Genomic DNA, 25,276 nt, shown 5'->3' with positions numbered 1-25,276 from the left:
GGAGACATCGAGAGATCTGAGAGAGGGCGAGGGCTTTGGGGGGGGGGGGGCGTGGGAAGGGGGCAGTGGGAGAGGTATAAAACATATGGACACTGCCAGGACTTCCAGGAAAGAAGTTGGAATTTCAAACAAGGTGGATCTGGGGTGAATTAGCGGGGGTAGAAAAGATCAAGGTTTTGGATGGGGGAAGATAAGAGATGGTGGTGAACAGCTGTTTTAAAGACCTGGAGGGAGGAGTGGGATTGAAGGGAGTGAGGGAGTTTGTTCCAGAGGCGGGAGAAAAGAGGAATGAAAGAGTGAAGGTGAGCGGAGAGCCGAGATTTCGGCAGTTTAACCATCAGAGGGTTGCTGGCAGATCTTGTGCGACCTGTAGGAATATTTGGGGGACAGAGCACAGAGAGAGCTGGGGGTGCAAGGCCGGAGAGGAGTCGGTAGAAGACAGAAAGACCACCTACCTGCCTGCGGTGAGTGAGTGAAAGGCCCTCAGAGATAGCTTCATCGCGGGAGATTCCAATAATTCTGAAAGCTTTGGTTTCAACAGCGTGAAGCCGAGCTAGGTGTGAGGCAGGAGCACCGGCCCATAGGGGAGAACAGTATTCCATTGAGCTGCGGATGAAAGCCTTGTATGTGGTGAGGAGCTCAGGTGTGCCGAGGAAGGACTTCGCACGACGGAGGATGCCCAGTCGGCGACTGGCTTTGGAGGCCAGCTTGGAAATGTGGTTTTCCCAAGAAAGATCATGGCAGATAGTGAGACCCAAAATCTTGAGCGACAGAACTTCTTGGAGAGGATTGTTGAGAAAGTAGATGGGAGGGTTGTCCAGTCGATCTTTTCGGAGAGACATAGTAAGAGTGTGAGATTTGTCAGGATTGAAAGACATGTTCCACTTGTTTGACCAGTCTGTGATTTTGTCCAGGTCTTCAGAGAGTGAGGAGGCAGCAGACTGCCGATCTGAGGGAAGAGGAATGGAGCGGCAGAGAGTGGAGTCATCAGCAAAGAGATAGAGAGGATTTTCGAGAGAGTCAGAGAGATCATTGATGAAGACCAGAAAAAGCACGGGGCCCAGAACACTGCCTTGGGGAACTCCAGCCTGAACAGGAAGAGGAGATGAGAGAAACCTATTCAGGGCCACACGTTGACGACGACTAGAGAGGAAGTCCGCCAGCCATGCATGGAGATTTCCATGGATACCAAAAGAGGAGAGTTTGGTGAGCAGAGCGGGGTGCCAGACCGTGTCGAAGGCACGTGATATGTCGAGGGAGACAGCTCTAATTTCCTGTTTGGCATTGAGGACCTCCATCCATTGTTGAGACAGCAGAAGCAGCATGTCCAGAGTAGAGTGACCTGGTCTGAAACCAAATTGATGATCAGAGATCAAGCCATTGGAGAAGAGGAAAGATTTCATATCCCCTTAAAACAATTTTTAACACTATTGGTCTATTTTAACATACACTTGTTAACATACACTTAACACTATAACATACACATTTATTTAACATACACTATTTAACACTATTACGAGGAAATCAATAACACAAGTCTATTATTTTTGTTTCTACCAATCATTAACATAGTACATGTAGCTTAAATGTTTCCACAAAAACATTGCGTACAAAGTTGGTCACAGAACAAAGTGTTACAAATCATATACTGCTAGGAATATCATTTTTCAAGGTTTTCAATAGAATAGTACAAAATCAAATGATGAATAATAACTGAGAAAAAAATGATGTGCATAATTCATATTTTGTGTGGAACAACCAGTATGTATTAACTTTGATATTCTATTAAAAATAGCAAAAAGGAAACACCTACATGGGGCTATGCTAAATCACCTTCCTCCCTTATTTCTTTTCCCTCAGACAAAACGAAACAAAATAACAAAAGCAGTCATTGCACGGTGAAGGATGATGAAGACAAATCAAACAAACTATATCTCATCCTCTGAGTCAGGGGTGTCAGTTTCATAGTGTTCAAGTTCCTCTGCTGAAACTGAAACATTTTCACACCCTACACAAGAACAAAGGTCTGTGCAAGGAAGCTTGTTGGCCAAACAAGAACATCGCCGTTGTGAACACTGCATCTTCTTGCATGAGCAGTGTGACAACTCCATAACACTTGCAGGTGCAGGGGGAAGCCCCATCCAATCGACCACTAGCTCATCACCATCTGCTTTCCATCCATGATTTTTTGGAGATGGAATGTTTGGCATGGTCTCAAGACATTGCTTATGGATTGCTGCCTGATAGTTTGCACGTTGTATATGTTTGTGCAATGAATCCTTATTAGGTGGCAAACATTTCTCTACACATCTTCCTGTCTTGAACATCTGACACCTGGCCTGATTCACATCTTTGCAGTTAGTCTGGCCATAGAGTGCACAAGTGAACATCTCAAGTCCTGCATAGAGAGTTTCAGGAATCTCAAAAGCTGTTCCCAACTTCTCAAATGTGGAACAGTGCTCTTTACTTGCTATTAAGATTTTGGCAGCCTTCACTTTCCCCATACCATACAGGGCACTCACTGAGTCGCATCCAGAAAAGCAGTGAAATCCCACAAGAGCAGAGCACACCTCCTTTTTTCTTTTTTTCTTTTTTTTGTATACTGAATCGAGGCTCGTGAAAGAGCTAACATTTACTTCACAAACAAATCAACCAGACTAACAAAATATACAAAAAGAGGGAGCGGAAAACAAGATGGGGAGAGAAGGGGAAGTGATGGAAGATTTGCTGGATGTCAATGGTACGTTTGCTCTTTCCTTTTCCAGTGTGGAAATATAGCTTAGCATCAATATCTTGGCAGAATGCAACGCACAACACAAACACATCTGTTTCTGGGCTGTTGATGATCACATGATCACTTGATCTGGCTGCAAATGCACTATGCAATAAAAGTCGCGTGTCCGCTTCTTTTTGATTTGTGAAGAGAAATTGAATGGCGACAACTTCGAGGTCTGTTTTCTTTTTATTCTGACGAAGAGCGTGGCATTCACCCCCGTGTCCTACAATGAGTCTTACATCATCGATGACTTCCATTGCATTCTTGCACCAGTATTCAAAGAGGAACTGTAACAGATTCTCCTTATTCTGACCGCATGACAAAAACTTTGACCATTGTTTTGGTATCTTCTGTTCAGGAGAGAAAATTTTCATGACTTGCGTTCCTCCTACTGACCGTCTACTTCTCTCACCACATTTGATACTTTTGGTATGGTATCTGTCAGGGACAAAGTGCACCACTTTTGACTTATACGCTTTGGCTTGTCTCACTAGGCATGAAAGTACCTGAACAGCAAACTGGCCAAATGTTGATGGTGGCTTGAGAACTTGAATCAGTGCCATGGCATCCCAAACCCATGTTAAACCACTTGGGATAGCATTGATGGTAGGAAGTGGGTCTACTGCTTTCTCCATGAAGTGTAAGAGCTTTGCTTTGTTGGTCTTGATGAGCGATCCATCATAGTTCGCAAGAGGCAATGGTAATGGGCCCAGTGAATGAGTTAGCATCTCCTCAATATCAAGCTTCCTAACAGTATCAATCACGATTAACCTAGCAAAAAGATTCCTGTCAGCCTTAAGAGCAATCTCCTTCCCCTTCACGTTTGATACTGTAGGCTTGCCTGTGTCTTTGAATGTCTTCAATTTCATCTTCTTGACGGGATCGTGAAAGCTGATGTCTGAGGCTTGAAGTCGTTTCTCACAAAAGGTCTGAAATGCTTCTTCTCCTTTCTCATAGGCTTTTTGGAGATCTTTCACCACCTGGGTTGATGCAACCTTCCCCGAGGTAATATGATATAGCTGATCACATTCCAGAGAAGTATCAAAGGGATTTACTATGTTAATAATAGTATCCATGACACTTCTTACATCTTTCTCATCTCGTATTTTCCTTGTTTCATCCATAGTCAGGTTCACGATGTTTTTTCGTTCAAAATTTTGGTAGATTAGCAAAACTATACATTTTTGGAATATTCAGAGCATGAGGAATCCAAAAATTAATGTTGACATTTGCGTAGACACCTTTGCGAAAATGACACTCAGGACAGTGATGAAGATCTGTAAAAGCATATTCCTGAACGGTGTAGTCCTCGTAGATCCTGTGTATAGGACTTATAGTTCAATCTGATACTACCTATAACTTCCTATAACAACCTATAACTTCAAAGGACTTGCAATATCATGTATAATGTAATACAGTCATATCACAAATATAAAGACAATGGTTTTCAATTACCTTTGTTTGTTGCTTTTCTATAATCCTGAGCACTATTTTGAGGCCTTTATTGGATTCCTTGACCCAGAAAACATAGGATTAGCATATTTAATTAAGTCTCTAGGTTGACTAGAAGCCGAGATCGCGCAAAATATGTATTTTATGGCGGCCATTTTCAAAATCCAAAATGGCGGCCATGCAGGTGTCTGTGCAAATGCCAACATTGATTTTCAGATTCTCCATGCTCTGAAGATTACAAAAATGTACAGGTTTGCTAATCCCAAAATTTTGAAAGAAATTATATTTGTTAACATAGTGAACCTGACTATCTTCATCACTGTCCTGAGTGTCATTTTCGCAAAGGTGTCTACGCAAATGTCAACATTAATTTTTGGATTCCTCATGCTCTGAATATTCCAAAAATGTATAGTTTGGCTAATCTACCAAAATTTTGAAAGAAATTATATTTGTTAACATAGTGAACCTGACTACCAGGTCAATACGGGTCCTTGCAGACATTCTATGACCAGCCATCTCTGTACACTGCCTGCTAATTCCAGCTCTCTCATGTTGGGTCAAAGTCCATCTTTGAGCGGCACCCTTGTTGACAGTAAATCCAGTCAGACCTTCTTTGGTTTTGGAATCACGGTTGGCTGTCTGTTCTATCACCTGGTAGCAGGCAACCTGAGCAAAGCCATATTCCTGTTGCCTCTGAACCACAAACTTTCCATTCTGCAACTCACCATGAATGTCTGGATGATCGTCGCATAGGCTATTCATTTCAAGCCAATATGCAGAAAGATACCGTGCATATTTGACGCGGTCATAGGAGAAAAACCATGGCATCATAGAGCGAACACTTGATAGGTGAAGATTCCAACAAGCAACTCTGGTTGCTCTGATGAACAGTAGTAGTTGTTGCACCATGTCAATGTATCTACTCCAGTACTGGAATGTCAGGTTCTGTTTGCTGTTCTTCTCCACAAAATCTGCATACCTCTGGAGGAGACAACTGATTCCTTCAGACTTCACAACGGTGTCAAACTCCCTCGGAAATGCAGCTTGCAGCTCTGTAGCATTGCAAAACACAAGGTCTTGCTCTTCATCTGGCAGAGTTTCGATGAAAGCTTGCCATCGTAATCTGTGCAATGCCTCGCAAATGATCTTGTGACTCCTCACACTGCGATTGTAGTGATGGCCACTGCACACTCCATTAACAGAACCTGCTGCAACTAGCTCAGATTCAATGAGGATGTCCTGTAGACCAGCATCGTTAAATCGTTTCCCAATACAGACCATGAATGTCATGGCTGTATGAAACTCTCCCATTCGAAGTACAAGTCTTTGCATGAAAACAGGATTTTGCCAACGGATCTCCTGAGCTTTAGCGTAAATTGCCTGGTCCATGACTACGACAATCTGCTCTAAGCCAAGCTTGTTCGCGATGCTAATACTTCGTTGCAGAATTGTATTCACTGTGCTGAGGTTAGTAGGACTAGCATCGATTACTGGAAGATATCCAATGCTTGGTGTTGATGGGATAGTATCTCTCTGTAGAATGGTATTAAAGCCTGTCCATCCAGGTAGGGTGTCAATATTGGAATCTGGTACCTTGCAAAGAAAGTAGGCATCATCCAATGTTCGTGCATCTTCCTGCATCTGCACATAATGTGTGAGCTCTACCAATACACCCTCACCATACGGCTCTGGACCTGCCCTCTGTCCTCCAGTGTACAATTCAATATTTGGAGTGGGTGGCTGAAGGGATCTCTTTCTCGATCTTGCTAGAGAATGCTGTTCTGGTTCTTCTGCAGCAGGCTGGTTTCCATGCTGAATAATTATTCCATTGGTATTATGAGTAGTGCCCTTTCCTGACAAAGTCTCCTCCCCAAAATCGTTATTGTCCCAAACTAATGTAGTATGTATGTGGGGTTTGATTTTCGGTGGGATGTACTCCTCTCCTCGTTTGAGCTGCAACTCAGCAAGGGCTGTATCGTGTTCTATGACTGCTGAATTTGAGGTACAATGTCCCAGGCCATTCAACAGCCCAATTAACTGAGCTGAACCGGTAAGATAACGCACAGACATTGCCAAAGCTGAATGTTTTGGCATTAATTGCTTTCCTTTCATTCCAAGATTGATGATATCCTGACACACAGATACAATTTTTTTTACTGCTGGAATCATCTACATTTACACGCGAATCGTGTGGGGGGAAATCACTTGTGATGCCTGTCGTCCATGCCAGGAAATTGAACAGCTCATCTGGAACTATGTTGTGTGCTGCCTGTAGAGTCAATTCCTTGGAACTTGGTGGCCACTTCAGTGGAGGGGGATGGCATCACATTTGTCTTTAATGGAATTCTTCAGTGCCAGAGCAGCGTGGTACATGGGGTCTACATTTCATCTGAGTTGTAATCCTGCTGGTTGTAGCACCCATTCTGACATCAGTGTCAGTGTCTGTATCGTCAGCACTTTCCGATGAGTCGTTCACTGCTTCCCCTGCAATCTCTGCTGTGGAAAGATCCTCAACAAACACAAGATCACTTTCATTACTTTTTGATGACTTGACAAATTTGAGGAATGGATATGACTGTAGTAATCTTCCTTTAAGGCTGTATGTCTTGTAGGATGGGATTTTCATGCCCTCCTCTTCTTCTACACACTTCTTGAACAAGTAATTTAACTTTGTTAACCTCAAAATTCCTCTATTTTTGACAATTCTCTCTTCAACAACTCTTTGGCAAAAACATTTATACCCCTTGTCATACAAAAAAACCTCTTAGGGGTTTTTCACATTGTTTTTGCATCTAGTGTAAGACTTAAAACAGCTCTTATGATACCTAGCTTCTATGGCTACTAGGCCTTTCCCTCTGATGTTAATGAGGAGGGCCTCATCTTTCCTCATCTCAGCTGCAGTGACCAGCTTACCAGCTGTTATAGTCTCACAATGAACCAACTGTTCCTTTCTTCTTTTTCTGCTGTGTGGTTCTACAATGTTCTTGTCTTTCTTGCAAATGAGACAGCATACTGGCAGTAGATGGGAGGATCTTGAGCCCGCCGCCCTGGAATGGGATGTCTTTGACCGCAGAAGTCTGATCTTGGGAGCCACTTCGTCTTGTCCCTGGTCATGTTCAGCAGATGCATCAGCTGCATTAAAGAAAGGGGACCAGTAGGGAGAGCAGTGGGAAAACAAGAAAAATATGAGGAATGAGAAACAAAAAGAAATACACAGTTTACAACTTTACACACCCTTCAAAAATAATTAAATCATTTTTAGTTGTATGATAGGAAATTCTGACATCTACAGGTCTAGATTATCTAAGGCAAACAAGCGTCCTGTATCCAGATAATATTGTCAGTATGAATAATGAGGTGTACAGGAAGGTCCGTGGAGCTACCTAACATGACTCGTGACAAAATTCATATTTCATTGCAGTCAGACATAGAGGTGACAGTTACCAGCCTCCGTAAACATTCTATGGGTTACCAGCCACCTGAAAATTTGTTCAGCTTGTTCTTTTATTGCTGCATGTATGATGTCAACAATATGTGATATAAACTTCTCTATAAATACAAATTGATATGACTATTGTTGATTTCATACATGGAGGAATAAGAGAACAAGCTGAACAAATTTTCAGGTGGCTGGTAACCCATAGAATGTTCACGATACGGTGGCTGGTAACTGTAAACTCTATTCTCTAGCTTAACTTATGCCGTACCTAGTTAGCCATGAAATTTAAACGTAACGGGAACTAAAATTAAAATCTCCAGGGTATATCCCATAAATCTTGGTAGGAACCAAAATATTTCTGAAAGAGAATTTTAAAAACTAGCACAGAAGTAAGTGGGGCAGCAAAACTAAATAATCTAGGCTAGCAGTAGCACTGATATGAACTGTACGATCAAAATAAACACTACACAGATCTCAGTACATGGGGCATGTGGGTGGATTGTGCTTTTGCATTTTGTAGACCAAACAAACCAACACTCAAAGTGGTGATATAATGCTGGATAAGCTCATTTTATTGAAAATATAACACAATCACATATCAGAATATATTTACTTACATTGGTCACTACTTTGAGGCACGAGTGCAGGCTTCTTCCTCGCTCTCTCGATCTTGCACTTGTCAGTGTATGGCATGTAGCACTTGCGATGATACCCGGCTTGACAGGGAACGGCATCGAGTATTTCTGGTGCTCTAACCAGCTCCAATCCAAAAGTATTGATTGCATTTTGTGGAATTTCAACTTCTCTGGTATCTGTAGATTTCCACTGATGAACACTTGTGATGAATTTTTGCCAACTAACTTCCGAAAACAAAGTAATCTTTTCTCTTGCACCAGTAATAATGTGCATGCAACATGCCATTGCTATGCCCAGGTAGCTCAGCTGCATGGGTCAAGGGCTGTGATTGGCCAATTCTGTGACACTTGCAGATACAGAATCTGTGATTGGTCTGTCAAGGCATTCAGTATGACATCATCATGCTAGATTCTGGCTGGGGAAGTGTATATTTTTGCGTGCAAATTTCTCAAAAATGCTCAGTTTTTAGTGATGGGAACATTAAAAATAGTAATTAATGACCTAATATCTATTGCTCTTGCAAATATCCAGTACCCCCAAGTGGGGACTACGGAAAAGTGGATTTTTGAGTCTTGGCCCATGGTCTAAAATGGCTACACAGCTGATACTGCATGTGAAAAAGCCGAATGCCTCAACTCTGTGTTTGCCTCAAAATCTTGTGTCCCAACCCCATCTCTCCCTGTCTCTCCCAACCCCACCTTACCCAGTCATACCCAGCTGCTCCTGGACTCTGTGTCCGTCTCTCCCGACAAGGGGGAGAAGTTTCTGTCAAATTGGAAAAACAATATACGATATAGCCTATTTTACTCCCAGGGGTCCCAGGAATATCCACCGAAAATATCGCGATCGGTTGAGCCGATTTTGCGGTACCTTCGAACGGACAGACGGACATTTGGTGGATTATAGTAAGATGATGACGGATACTTTGGATCCCGAGAGTACCTGGTTCACCTTTCCGATACGTGATACCTCCCAAAGAGTTACTACAAGTTGGATTGCGATTTTGAAAACACCAAAAAAATTGATTCTCACAATTTATTATCACAACATGTTCATTTCAACATATGAAAAGTCAAATGTAATTTTGGGGAATTGCGATTAGAACATTTTCATCAAAGTTTTTGTAAAATAGAAAACGGTACAACAAACACGTTTAGAGGTAAAACAAAGTTATTTTTTGCAAACACAGGTGATCGCACACCTGTTGCCACGAATGGCAAACTCATTGGGGATGTCCCGACGAGGTGTACCACTAGAACGGTTTGGAGGACCGTCCCGACGAGCGAGGTGTACCACTGGAACAGTTTGGAGGACCGTCGCGACGAGGTGCACCACTGGAACGGTTTGGAGGACCCTCCCGACGATGTGTACCACTGGAACGGTTTGGAGGACCATCACGTCGAGGTGCACCACTGGAACAGTTTGGAGGACCGTCCCGATGAGGTGCACCATGGAACGGTTTGGAGGACCGTCGCGACGAGGTGCACCACTGGAACGGTTTGGAGGACCTTCCCATCTGCATGAGCGCCGGACAGTAATGCTCGGTATGCGCGTTGTCCCCAGTGGCTTTACAGGTGGGACACGTGTACGCACGCAGGATGGGACACGTGACGCGGCCGTACACATCCTTGAGCGCGTGCTCCTCGCACGTTTCGTACGCAGATCCGTTCTTTAAACAGAGGACGCACGGAGGTCTGCTGTGTTGAGGGGTCCTCTCCAACGACCTGCTGTAGCTTGCGTGGAACCTCCGATGGTCCGAGGAGCTCGACGTTTTCAGGTGACCTCTCGGGTCCACGGCGTTGAAAGGGACGGCTTGAGGTCCACGGGACTCCGCTCTGACAAGCGACGAGGAGTTTGATCCCATCGGGAATCTGCCACGAGTGTGCGCTGCCTCTGAATCTGCCACCTCTGACCCGAGTGCACCCGACGGGGTCATGATCTCGCTCCAATACGACCTCATTTCGTCAAGAAAATGTGTGTAAAAAGGAGAATCACTGAAAGGTCCGAATCCACTTATCACAGAAGGTCTTTCTGAGTTCGATCGATTTCTGAGTCCGAGCTGAGGAGTCCGTTCGATCTCCAAATTGTTGACGCCTCCAGGGTCCGCGTACCATGTGCGTTTCTCCGGAACTTCCCGGATGGTCGCAAGGCAAGGGTGGACATGGGATGACCTCGCGCTGCCGTCTGGGTCAGGAAGGACCGATGGGGATTCCCCGTCGTCGTCATAGAATGGAAAGCGTCCGCCGGCACTGGATCTCGGGACACCACCGGGTCTTCGGTTCTCCATGAAGACGGGTTCACTTGGATCAGCTCGTACCGAATACCGGCTTTCAATAAAGTGGAATGATCACAGGTAGACACCTAAATAGGTTTTCATTTCCCAAAGTGCATTGGGAGGGGTAATTCCCCCAAATAGGGAACCAATGAACCCCTCCCGTTATGATACGTTGATGAAGTTGTGACGTAATCATCTAAGTGTGAGATGATGATCAAGTCGAGCTGTGAATTGAAATAATTAAAAACGAGCGGTGATCAATAAATCCACAGCCTGGAAATAATACAATGCGACGTTGTGTATACCTGATTGTGGAAGTTATTAGCGAAGGGAGTTGATGTTTCGATTTATATGATCATTATAAGTGTTAATCATATGGGGAGAGGAGGGTCCACAATGTACGGACTCAGAACGGGATAATGATAACGTGGAGCCCAATAAAGGTGAACGCTTTTCAAATATTTTATCGTCTCTGGACTATGTTGAGTTTGATATCTGGATTATGGTGAGTTTGATATCTGGATTATCGTGGGTTTGAATCTCTGCACATCCATCTGCATTCCTGAATATTGACTGTGTGGGCAGCACGAGGGTCGGGGCTCGTGTGTCTGTCTGACAAATGGTCGATAACTCCCGCACCACAAGTTGATCTGACATTCTGATTCTACTCAGACTTCAATGGATGGAGGCCATCCTGGTGTGCTGGTGTTGATATAAATGCGGATAAACAACCCAGAATTTTTGATTCTTTTCTGGAATAACCACATCTCTTCCCACCGCCTCTCCCCCCTCCCCCCTCCCCCTCCACTCACCCCCCTTCCCCCTTCCCCCTCCCCTCTCCCCTCTCCCTCTCCCTCTAGTTTCACTGATCCCAACAAACACATAAAGCAACCGATCTGATCGAGGACGTGAATGGGCGGAATTTCATTATTCTTCCACAAAGTATTTAATAATATCCGACTTATCTCTCACTTTATGTAATTCTTCATTGATTTTTTTAAATTCGTTCGAATACCAAATGCGATGCTCACTGAGCAGTTACATCAAGTATCGATTAAAGAGTTTTTCATAAACTCTCAACATTTGGACCTGGTATCGTGCACCTGACATTGTTAAAGTGGAATTAATGAATTGTCAACAATTGTGAATGAGTGCCCATAACCTGTTTACCTGTACACGAATGCAGGTTACCAATGCAAACAAATCTGATTAAAAATACACCTGTGGCCTTGAATTACAGAACTATTGTTAAAGTCGTGAATATTTGATGGTTAAAGTAGTCTTACTTCGTGATCGACCATTTGACGTGGCCTCCTGTGCCTGAAATCACCTTGTGACGTCATCAATAGGTGTTTCCGTCAATTAATCGATTCGCGTCTATTTTTACCGGTTCCACCTGTGACGGTCTTTGTTCACCAATGGCCTCAGGGCGCTTGCGACGTATTTTGAACGGTTCAGATTAAACACGAAGGTTACACGTGATCGTTTGCATCAATGATTGTTTACAGATATTCTTATCAATTGAGCGACAAAAAAGGTCCACGAAACGTCTACAATAGCTCAGGAACGTCAAGACGTCAACCTTTTGTTTTCAGATTTACAGGTAGATCTGCATTTGTTTTCAATCACGTTGTCGTAATTAAACATTTTGTAAACATTCAAAATACGTTGCAGTTCACCGAATTGTTGCCCTGCCACAAAAGGTGGATGGAGGTTATGTTTTCAGCCCCGTCTATCTGTTTGTCCGTTTGTCTCTCCCGACACCGAGTTGTGCACCGCGTTGGGGTCCTGCGAGCGACAATCAGAGCTCATATTGAAGTGTATTGATGGAGTATGTATGAAACATTATGAGTTTCTGTATAATTGAAAGAACACCTTCCCTACGGTATCCATGTCGAGTGTCGTAACTTTATGGATGTCGTGGAGATGGAGGTCGTGGAGACCTGGAAACACTCTTCCTTCACTCTAATCCTGGGACTAACAAGGAACATGAAGGACCCTCGACGCAGAAGGAGACCATCGGGAGAAGAAAGCCTGCGTTGTCATTACCAACCTATGGTTATTTGTCAGTGCTCTATCCTTTAATAAATAGTGAACGTCATGCAAGGAAGCAGCGCGTAACATTTTAAAATCTTTGGTAAACAAGAGGTAAAATACAACAAGAGGTTTGAACACATCGTGTACTTACCCATATATGTACATATATATATATATATATTATATATATATATCGATATCAAATATATATATAGCTACAGACTTGGCATTTAATATGGAATATTTTTTTTGTGGGGGTGAACTTACTGTTTTCAAGATGACTTAGAACCAAAAGTTCATTGGAATTATGTTGAAATTATTCTAGATTTTGTTAATGTGACCTTTCAAAGAAACAAAAACCACATTTGACATTTCGAAGCAAATAAATTGATCCTTGAAAGTGATGTAAACTGATGTCGAACTCAATTCACGGACAGTACTGTGTTAAACTTCTGTACGTTTTCCAGAAGTATCTCTTTATTTTGCACATTAGCCCAAATTTTTTTTAACAAAAACAAAAGTTAAATTACGACTGGGATTAAGGACAGTAAAATTACAGTTCAGTACTTCGTGTAACCCCCACGAGCATTCAGGAGGGCACGTACACGTTGAGGCATGCTGTTCACGAGATTTGCCAAGGTTTGGACAGTAATCGCTTGCCATGCAGTTACAATAGCCTGCTGCAATTCACGCACAGAGGCAGGCTGCTGGTCCAAGTTGTCGATTTGACGCGTTAATTCTGCCCACAAGTTCTCTATCGGATTCATATCCGGGGACATGGCAGGCCACTCCATATGCTCTACACCACGGTCAGCAAGAAAGTGTTGGATCATGCGAACACGATGAGGCCGTGCATTGTCATCTTGGAAGACAAAGTTTCCTCGAAAGGCTGCACGAGCAAATGGAAGCAATGTTTCGTCCAGAATGGCCCTGTACTTGAACTGGTTCATGTTTCCATTCAGAACAACCAGGTCAATTTTTCCCCCTGCATGAAAAGCAGCCCAAACGGTCACCCCACCACCTCCAGCTTTGACTCTTGGCACTATACAATCTTCGTTGTAGGTTTCATGCACTTGTCTGCGCACTCGGACGCGGCCATCTTGACGATAGACCAGAAATCTAGACTCGTCGCTGAAGATCACGTGATTCCAGTGTCCTGGCTGCCATTGACGGCGCTCTCTGGCCCACTGCAATCGGCGCTGGCGGTGTTGTCTGGTCAGACGTGGCTTTCTCAGGCGACGCCTGGCACGATAGACTGCTTGAACCAGTCGTTGGTTGACTAGCCTTCTGGATACAGGCACATTTGTCAGTTGCTGCCACTCAGCCCCAAGCCGATTAGCTGACTTGGTACGGCCATTGCGGACTAACCGGTGCAGATGGCGATCATCCCTCCTTGTGCTTCTGCGGGGACGTCCTGGCCTCGGTATTGGAGTAGGGACACCCCTCTGAGCATTTCGTTTCAGGATCTTTGACACCTGATCTTGATTGATGCCATACTCCCAAGCAATAGCACGCTGTTTCATGCCGTAATTTCGTAAAGCCACCACTCCATGACAAACAGCATTGTTGAGTTGACGGACCATCTCCAGGGGAAGCGGCAATAACTTTTGTAGACGTGCAGCAGTTGTTTTCCACTAATACAGAACACAACAACCCTTTTTTACCCGATTGTGAAGCCAATCGTCAAATGTACCTGTCCGTACATTTTGTCACGCCACCTGTGATATAATCCTGTATTGACTAATTCTTGCTGCGAAAGACAATCAGTGACATGGTTCTTTCAACAAAGAAACCACCGAAGCGTAAAAGAAACTCACCAGATTGATATACTGAGTTCAGAAATTAAACTCAAGTCAAGAAGAAAAAAAAATTCCATATTAAATGCCAAGTCTGTATATATATATATATATATATATATATATATATATATATATATATATATATATATATATATATATGAAATATATAAACATATACACACACACACACACACACATACACACACACACACACACACACACACACACACACACACACACACACACACACACACACACACAAACACACAAACCTCAAAATCAAGATCAGACAGCTCAACATAAGCAGGTTACGAATTGAGCTATCCTGCATTTGACGACAACACCCGGGCCTCCCATCTCAGTAATAGCCGAGTTCGATTCTCCTTAACTTCCGAGATCCGACAGAACCGGCTGCATTCAAGTTGAAAAGTCATCCCTGGAGAGTCTGACTTGTTTTGCGTTAGTTGTGGATTTATAATTCAGTCTTTCTTGGAAGACATGGTGGATACAGAGGAGCTTCTTGGTTTCATGCTTCGGACCATAATTTGCTTTTATTACATTTGTTGATGGAAAGGTTGAGTTTATAGGCCGTGCCTTCTGTTAGAGCCAATCCATCTGAGGCAAAGGGAAGGAGAGAAGAAAACACATCAGATGTACTTAGATAAAAATTGTTAAATATTTACACTTGTTTGTCACACATCAACTTTTTCTTTTTGTAAATGGGTGAATATCAAATTGCGGTAGATTTTGGATATTTAAAATCCAAAAAAAAAACATGTTAAATTAAGAAAAAAAAATTCTTATAATGATGCAAAAATGATTAAGAAGAAACACTATACCCATGCGAAAACTGTTTGAAGTAAATTTATTAAATGCCAGAGATAATAAGAAGCAATGCGCAATACATTTTGTCCCCTCTGTTACGGACAAGGGTGATATTGCAACTTATACTAAAATACTTGCTCATTTCTACAATTGTGCACAAACATGAGGCAATAAGTCCTCTTATCATATGTGGAACTTTTCGTTGTAATAATAATCATTGATGGTGGTGTATAATATTGCAATTAATATCTAGCGTATCCTGTCTGTACCACACAGTGCTAGCTATATTCAAAATTTGGTCCTTAAATACAAGAACAGTTTTAATTATGTGAATACATCCAAAACTTGTATAGTTGCAGGAGTGGAATAGAACAGATGCAATGGTAGAAATGAGTGCAGGTTCAGAAATATATCCATTTTTGCATGCAGTAACAGAGGGGACACCAAGTAACAGTGGGGACCAACAGTAACAGAAGGGACAACAAATTGATCCACATGACAATAGAAAGAAATGAAATGCATAATGTGGACAAGAATCATTATTGTAGTTGATGGAACTCTTCATGAGAAGTGGCATTGAATTGCATGCCAAATTGAGGGATTGATTTGGAGATGTCTGAGGGTCACTTTTTCCGGTGGTGGTATTTCACATATGAAGTTATCCTTATTGTAACAACATATATCATCCAACATGAGCCAAAAAAATCTGTTCTTGCCGACTTTATGCATGCATTTCACTTCAAGATCTTCATGGTCTTCATCAATGACAATTCCAGGATATGGTCGACCATCATAGCTCACCACAACATACTTGTTAAGTAGTGAGATATCAGTTGAATCAGTAAGACTCTTCAGCACACCATCTGGCACACTCTCTGATTCAGGATCTGGCACACTCTCTGATTCAGGATCTGGCACACTCTCTGATTCAGGATCTGGCATCCGCTCTGGTTCAGGATCTGGTACATCATCTTCCATGGCACATTGCAGGTGGTTCGGGAAAGTGAATGTTTTTGGTTTAAAACATAGACATATTTCTCCTTTGGTGCACAAGCAACTGAGATCTCGAAACTGTATGCATCCATGTTTTGTTGTTAAGATTTGATGGATTTTCATTGTGCCTGGGACACTCGGAAGGTGCAGTTTTGCTGATTTGGTCACTGCAGAGTCAATATCCTTTACGTCTACCAAGTGCAGCTCAATGCGACAGTGTGCCTCCTCTAACAGATTAATCATTGTCACCGCATCTGGGCAATCTTTCCCTCTCTGTACCAGGTTGTCGGCCATTCGTTTCACAGTTGCGCCAACTCCATCAGGTGCCCCCTTCCCATGGCCTGCCTCATGGAAATTCCATGTCCCTGTAAAACAACATTCCAAAAAATTATTGATGAAATGATTGGTTAAGGGTCATCCATAATTCCTCTCCCTGTAGTACAAGCATCTAAAACATAATCTAAATAGTCAGATGGAAGGGATTGTAATAAATCATATGTACATGTGCTGTTTGAGGACAGCTAAAATTGTATACAGATTATTTGACATGGTTATTTATGAGATCACCATAGCTTACCAAAAGTAATCTTCCTTTGTGCCAGTTCTTTGGTGAACAGAAAGAAATTTAATTTCTGCCTGTACTGGGTCGTGGGCCCATCACTGAAGAAGTGCATGGTGTCCACTTCGTGCTTCTCCTGCAAGCTGTTGAGATTTGGCTTCAGGTGCTCCCATATGGCTGCTGGACCATGGTACAAGTTTTCTGAGATTGTGCAGACTGGTGCAGGGTTTGCATTTGGACCTACATAATACACACCAGTGTGTAAGCTGAGTTGTTTCTTTGATGCACCAAAGTGCATGCTCTGACTTTCACTGGACAATTTGCAGACATGGTCCTTAATTATGTCCCCACTGTTAGGCTTGGTCCCCCCCGTTACCGAAAATCAAGTAACAGAGAGGACAGTAACAGCGGGGACATTTCATGCACACAAATCTCACTGATTCCATTATTAATTCCCAAATTATCGCCCCATCACTCCCATGCCTCAAGGAACTATTCTGTAATATAGTTGCGTGATTAGTGTTTTCGAATGTTTTATATTTATAAATGATGAATGTATAACAGTGTGGACAATTTCTGTTTGACGTGCAATACTCACCAACTTATTATTGAAAAAAATTTCCTCAATCACTTCTTTGTTCAACTTTTTTCTTCCATGCTGGAAATGAGAACTTATATGCTGCAAACTGTACTGGACACATTAATGAAATATGGTAAAATCAGACACAGGCTGGCTTTATTGGACAGGGTAACAGGGGGGACTTCAAATCAGGGACATGTGCATTTCGGTTCAGTGATGAATATAAGGAGGTCACAAATTCGCTTATTTCGTCAGCACATTGTACAATACAAATCACTTGATGAAACAGGGGCTTAATATTTTCTCAACACATTGTTTACTGCGGATAAATGATGTAACTTTCTGAAAATGTTCGTCTCGGACAGAGATATTTCATAGGTACACAGACTTTGAAATTTTTTTTCACACAAAAAATTAAATCCCAGATGTGAATTTCAACCATCATATCGTTAACTAATGTTTAATTAACCTGTACACAACAAAAAATAAGGACAATATTATCAGTAACAGCATTTAAACGGAAGATTAGTCCTTCGGACACAAAATCTACCGCAATTTGATATTCACCCAAATAACTTCCTCAATTGTACTCCATAATGCAGGTCCCGTCCTCGGCAACGCTTCCCTCCTCAGATGTGTGCCACACAAGGTGGTGCGTACGTGCCCAGATTTGATTTCTTGGCTGTTTGCAGGAGGCCTACTCAGTTGCACAGCAGTTCAGCCTGATCCGCCTGTGTGCGAGCAAGCAGAGTACAACCTATTCCATCGAGACAAAGTCGAGTTGCAGCTGCCTGAACTTTACCACAAAATCGGTGAGGTCACACTTGCCTGACTGCCATGTTGAATGCAAAATAGAAACGATATCAGGGAAAGAAGCACACTGAAAATGTAAACTTGATGAAGGGATTCTTTTGTATTCATGGCACTGATTTAAATCTTTTTTGTACCTTTTGAACCGAGTCTTGCCTGGGTAATGAGAAAAGGGTTGTTTACTTCCTGGTGCAGGCATCGGGGCCATCACGTGGTCCCCACTAGCCTGTGGGTTATTGACAGGGAAATATGATCATCGCATACCGGAAGACTCCCGGGCTTCTCTCAAGGTGCGTCCGAGGACAACCTTTGGTTTTTATTTTGCTTTGCCCAAAACCTTAAGAGAGCAATCATCTTTGGAACCCCATGAATATATCCATTCCACCCAAAAGCACAAATGAATGATAAAGAGGGCTTTGTATTCCTGCTCTTTCTTGCTCAGAGTAAGGTGGGGCAAATGCCCCTGGCATGAAAGGTGGGACGAGCTGTCACCCTTCTATATATATATATATATATCCTCCTCTTTCATTTCATTGAATGTACAGTGCTAACAACCATCAATCAGAGGGACTTTTGCTGCAGACATTCAGGAACATGTGATCAGAACCAATGAGGTCATACAGGGTGGTTGGGGGGGGGGGGGGGGGTGTTCTGGAGGGAACAGAGAGTATCTTTCACCTACTTTTCCCAAAAGGGGAATCCTTATTAAATATTAATCCATTGTATTAATAATATTTATTTGAGAAATATCTCAATTTATTTCACACAGGAGCAAATACACAACATTATTGCCATCGGCGTGATTTTAGTCTCCCCCGCCTTGCCCTCCTTCCCCCATCTCGCATGCTTCCACACCTCCACCTTCCCACCTTGCCTTTTACAGCTATCTTCTCCTAACATCCTGCATCTTTTTTCCTTGTCCATCCCTCTTCCATTATTTTTCTGCAATATTTTCTTCTCAATTTATTCCCTTCACACACCTTGCGTATATAATGTGGAAGGTCGGGTCATTATTTGAATTGAGATATAGACCACCGTTTTTACCCCATAGAGTATAGGACTTTTCTCCTTGTATTAAGGACATGTGGATAGGGACAGTCGTCCTGTTTTTTGTCTGCCACTGCAAGACCGTGTTTAACCTTCAGTACTCTTGATTAGCAACGAGAAAGGAGGCACACAATTGGACTGCACTACTCAATGTCCACGGCACCAATAGGGTCAGGATCGACTCCACTGATTGGATCGCGATGCTGTCACTAGGTGTGAGGCAGCCCATGATCGGTAAGGAGGGATGTCGTGGATCTCTTCAGGGGTGCAAGAGGTACATGAGGTGGCGTGCTCTCTCGCTGCTGAGTCTGAGAAGCACAGAATGAGACAGTCTGAAGGAGAGATGCTCTCCTGTCGTATGCGTGGCTGGCAAAACTCAAGGCGTATCCTGCTGTTCGCTCGCTGCTGCTACTTTGGAGACGTGGCAGTTTCATGCCTGCCTAATCATTTTCTATCTCGCCCGGTTTTAGTGTACGTGGTCCCTTAGGGGGTTTGAGTTTCACTGTCTGTAAAGTGTAGCTATTTATCACCCCATGAAGTGAAAAGCTGTTCATTTGTCTAAGTACAGTTCAGCAGTATTTTGAGAAAATATTACTGCTTTTTAGGTCATCACATCACAACCAATCAAATTTGCCGCTTGCAGAACTCATACATGTCCTTGTTTCTCAGTTTCTCAAGACTGCATGGGTTAATGTGTCGCATGAAGTCTCTAGAGTCTCGTTCATTGTGTCCGCAATTTTCGTTTGTGCTGTCTTGTGCTAAGTTTTTATTTCCCCCCTAAGTCCTGTGTGTATCTGCCTGCTATCCATCCTGCGAAAATGTTTCGGTGATTGGTAGTCCCTGGAGGTTAAATTGGTTTAATTGTATGGGAAGACACGCTTGTTACATCAAGCACCAACTCGACTTGCGGTGTTCCATGTCAAAATCAGCCTCAGACGGCCATCTTCGAGGAGAATGACCTCAACATGTACGATTCCCACACAACATTGCTTGCGGTCTTGGGAAGGGGTCATCTGTGACAACGATTTCCACACAACGTTGCTTGCGGTCTTGGGAGGGGGGGCATCTGTGACCACGATTCCCACACAACATTGCTTGCGGTCTTGGGTGGGGGTCATCTGTGACCCCTCCATAACTTACATGATATTCCTAAAAAGCATGCTTTCAGAGGTCCTTTTGTGCTGTGAGATTGATGTCCACATGTCTACACCTCCTCTTACTCAAATGAGCCTGAGCTTGAAAGGTCATTTTCTCTTTTTGACCACCGCTTGAAAGGTCATTTTCTATTTTTGACCACCTTGATTGCCTCATACTTTTCCTGAATGAACATGCGTATAGGAACCATCTTTAGAGGCCAGTTTTCCCCTCAGAGCAGGTGTTGGCCTTTTTTGGACACCATAGGCCCCTTTTTGAAGCAATGTTTTATGGCCGGATGCCCTTCCTGCCGCAAACCCTGTTACCCACCTCTTGCGACACACAGGGAATTACCAGTGAGCTGGTACTCAATTTGTCAACCTCAGAAGGATGACAGGCTGAGTCAACCCCCCTGGCGTTAATTCAGCGATCGACCAGGATTTGAACCCAGGATCTTAGGATCCCAAGCCGGCACCCTAACCGCTAAGCCAACACAAGGCTTGAATGAACATGCGTATGAGGCGTATAAAGTATTTTTTTATATGTTGCTTAAATCAGAGTTCAAGCCACAATCACTGGGATACCAGCCCAGAGTCCTCACAACAAAGCCACCACTTCACCTACTTAATGGTTCACACATATCATATTTTTAAAGAGAATCACTGTGGTAATGCAGAAAACTGTTAGCAGCTGTTAGCAAAGTTTGAAATCACTACCATGATAAACCTTTATCTGAAGCATTGCTATGAAATAGTGTGATTTCAAATTTGTCCCCTCTTACTTGTTCGTGTCAGTGCTTCCTCCCATATTGTGTCTCTCTTCCTTTTCTGGGTGTTTATTCCCTTCCTTTTTGTGCCCAATTGTTCCCCCACTACCCAACTGTCAGTTCATCCTTACTCTTCCATGAGCCTCGCTCTTGATGTGCATGGTTGTGATGAACTATCCAGTACAATTAAAAGTATTGTTACAGACGCGGTTGTGGATGTTAGTTTACCGAGCGGTTTGGTATGACCACGTCTGCACAGTTTACCCGATTATGCTCGAACGTTGACTAGTCGCGCTACGCTAGATCAATGAAGGAAAAGGACACAACGGCTGGGATTCAAAGGACACGACACCAGGGATACGGTTCTCAAGACCCCCGGAGGAGGTTATATTATGGCGGAAGGTTAGACTACAGAGACGAGAGGTACAGCATAGTAAGATAGGCACTAAGACACACTCTTATATTAACCCCAACAGACGACAGATAAACGGGACAAAAGGCTGACTCACACGGGGATTGATGGCAAGGAAAGGCAGAATCGATTGCTCCAGGTGCACCTGGGCTCAGGGCAGAATCGACCCGGTTCGGTCCGGTCCAAAGATGCGGGGAGGTATCGTCGCGCTGGGGGTGGCGGTGGCTTCCTCTGCTCTCCGTAGTTCAGGCGCATCTGACCTCACATCCGGTAAGTCGCCGTGTATATCCGGCGGGGAGTGACACGCCCTCGGCTCGTTAGCTCCGCCCCAGATGGAATCGGCTCGTTGCTTCTCATTGGGTGCGTGCGGGGGGGTTACCGGCTCCGCCCTTGACGAGGGGCTGACAGGGAGCCCCTTCGTGGTAACCCCGTCGGAGCGCATGGTCATGGCGGCTAACCGAGCCGGTGTGAGGACGCACACTCCCCCTGCGCCGCGCCGCGCCCCTCTGTTGTTGTAGTTGTTGTTGTTCGGGGAAGAAGATGGGAGGAGGTATGGGAAGGTCCTAAACTCACTACTGGTGCCATATAATCACATTCTGGTGCAACGAAGAGTCAGAATTAATGGAAACGAGTCCTTAACTGACATAGACTAAGAATAACTAGCAAGATGTCCGAAAGTTGTCTACGTGAGATGCGGTGGACCTGGGCACGACATTTAATGGGGGAAAAAGGGGAAGGTCGGTTCTACAGAGTGTTGTTTACAGACAATGGGACTAGGGAATGGGGGATTGGGGATAGTTGGGGAGTATTGGGGAAATAGGGGAATATTTACAAGCGGATATGGAGGCCAAATTCCATATTCGCAACAGTATTGTTGATCTGGTACAGCAAATAAGAGGCAATGGTTATCCCATGACTTACAAAAAGGATGCTGAAGGGAATTTGGGTTTTCGACATGAATATGTCATACATGTTCGTTTAAACTCTTCACTCGATGCAGGGATATCAGTGGCTGAAGGAAAAACTGCTCAGTGAGGAGGGAAAGAGGCAGCAGGGACGTCTCAAGGAACTACAAAGCATCACTGAAAGGCTGGAGTGCACAATGTCACAGCTTGCCATTGGTTTGTTGTGTGTGTGTGTGTGTGTGTGTGTGTGTGTGTGTGTGTGTGTGTGTGTGTGTGTGTGTGTGTGTGTGTGTGTGCGTGCGCGCTTCCAAAGGCTCATCTAGGAATGAATATTCCATTGCATTATTCATAGTTTTGAGGTTAGTGCTGTTTGCAGCCGTTGTTACTCATTCGCTGGCACGAATAATGCCAATCACAGCAGACGTTAGCGAGCTAATACAACGCAGTAACTCGGAATTTGACACAGGTACCTACACTCCGTGAGATACCCTGGCATCTTAGGCTACACAAGTGTACATCTTAGCATCAACACATCTGAGCCGACCTGAGAAGTTAACCCTCGGGCATGACGTAAGTGACTCAACTTGTTACCATAGTAAAGCGATGTTCTCATTTTATGGATGTCATACAGAGCCATCATTACATTGTGTGACAATTACACGAAGTCAAAAGTCTCATCTGATGCTCAATGTCTGGTTCTATTAGCATGGTGCCTGCTCAATGTCTGGTTCTATTAGCATGGTGCCTGCTCAATGTCTGGTTCTATTAGCATGGTGCTTCACAATGTCTGGTTCTATTAGCATGGTGCCTGCTCAATGTCTGGTTCTATTAACATGGTGCTTCACAATGTCTGGTTCTATTAGCATGGTGCCTGCTCAATGTCTGGTTCTATTAACATGGTGCTTCACAATGTCTGGTTCTATTAGCATGGTGCCTGCTCAATGTCTGGTTCTATTAACATGGTGCTTCACAATGTCTGGTTCTATTAGCATGGTGCCTTCACAATGAAGGTGTGAGTTCGGTGCTCCTGGGGGCCACCAAGGTGGAGCAACTCATCGAGAACCTCGGAGCTATACAGGTAGCGTAACAACCAAATATTATGGCCCTGATACGTATTGTTTTCATTCTGCTTGTTCAATTTGTAAATTTGAAGATGTAAATTTCAATTTCCCGTTCAATTATCTCAACATTTTCCCCAATATATCGAAATGCACAATTATTTAAATTTCTTCCAGGAAGTTAACTTGAAAATTGTTGATTGACCTACACAGGTGCTTCCTAAGTTGACAGCTGCGCTGCTAGCGGAGATGGACAACATTCTTGGAAACAAGCCAGCCGGACGGAAGGAATGCCGTCCTTAGGAAAGTTTTTCTCGACTTTGTCTCCTGAAACATTGGCTCAACATCACCCTTTCTCTCAGGCTTGGGTACCCAAGTTGGCCAAATGTATTATGTTCAGCCAATGGGAAAGGCAAGGAAATTTAGCAATAGCTAAAAAAATGGAAGTGTACAAGAATGAATATCAAGTCAAGGTCAAGGGTGACCTACAGTGGTCCCGGAATATTTACAAATGAACATATTTTCCAGGAAAACTTACCATGGAGGTACCTTTTATCTGTAGTACTTTTTCTACAGTTTCCTGGCATTACCTGGCTCCAGTTATACACAAGGAAAAAAACAACAACAAAAAGAGTATGAACTTCCTTTCAAAGCGATAATGGAATAATTACTTTTCCTCATTCGCTGGCGAATCATTCCGACAATACGTTGTAATTGGTCATCGAGGAACATATGTGACGTTAGCATGATTTGCATGTCATGCTGAGCTACTACTTCTGAAGCGGTCAAGCGGGAGCCAATAACCTCAGAGGTGTTTGGCTCAGTGGTATACTTGTCACTGATTGGCTAGAATGGAGTTGCAGAATTAAAATCACTTGCAAAGTTGATCATACATTTGTTACACACCACCAAAGTCAGCGAATTTGTTTTTACGAGTGAGCTTCGGTCTTGAGGTGAAAACGAGGTGTTTCAAAGCATTAAAATGCTCTGTGGAAGACTTTCGTGACGTATTTAATTGGAATCAATAATCCTACTTTTTAAAGCCTTACTAACCTTAATAAAGAAATGCCCATGGATTATATAGCTTGTGCAGTTCTTTCATTAGGACAAATACTCAATAAGATGATTTCAATAAGGCAAATGCCCAAAAAATGTATCAATAAGTAAGTCGGTCGGTGTAATGGGGATTTCAATTCTGATTTGCCTAAATATAACACCTCGGCTCAGCCAATCATAGTGTATCCCCACCATACTGTGCATTTATTTATCTTTGTACTTCACACGGATATGTTTCATCTATATAGTGAAGTAGCCAGATTTGTCAGTCTGTCCGTCTGCCATGGCCTTTTCCATGCACGTGTTACGTTTAGCTCCCGGTTAGGCCTCTACGGACATGCACGTCATCCCGGCATCCAGCACTCAACCCGTCCCATTGCTTTGTTGATGGCAGTTGAACAACATAACCCATAGATGTGACTCTACCTGATATCCATAGGAGACGGGCTGAATGCCAGACGCCAGCTCGCCTTCTGTATGACGGATTTAGTAAGATGATGTTATGTCTGGGAAATTATTACGGTGTTACGTCGAGCGTTAGGTTTGGCTCGGCCTTTACTGCAGTGACTAAAATTCAGCGGACATTCATGACTCAATAAGAATTCAGCGATGTATAATTTCAGAAACCACTTCTGATAACTGCTAGCAAGCCACAACCTATTAGTCTACGTTTCTTCATAATATCGTTTTCATAATATTGTTTTTTTGATGAATTAG

The 25,276-nt window shown here is 43.4% G+C and overlaps 1 pseudogene; it reads left to right on the top strand.

Moving 5' to 3' along the window:
* The first annotated feature begins 17,446 nt into the window (after positions 1-17,446).
* Positions 17,447-23,806, top strand: LOC144891637 (voltage-gated potassium channel subunit beta-2-like; annotated as a pseudogene).
* Positions 23,807-25,276: the final 1,470 nt, after the last annotated feature.

This window comes from Myxine glutinosa, chromosome 4, assembly GCF_964187855.1.
Source record: "Myxine glutinosa chromosome 4, kmMyxGlut1.1, whole genome shotgun sequence".
Taxonomy (NCBI): domain Eukaryota; kingdom Metazoa; phylum Chordata; class Myxini; order Myxiniformes; family Myxinidae; genus Myxine; species Myxine glutinosa.
Note: the sequence above shows the minus strand (reverse complement) of the source record. Positions and strands in the feature narration are given on the sequence as shown.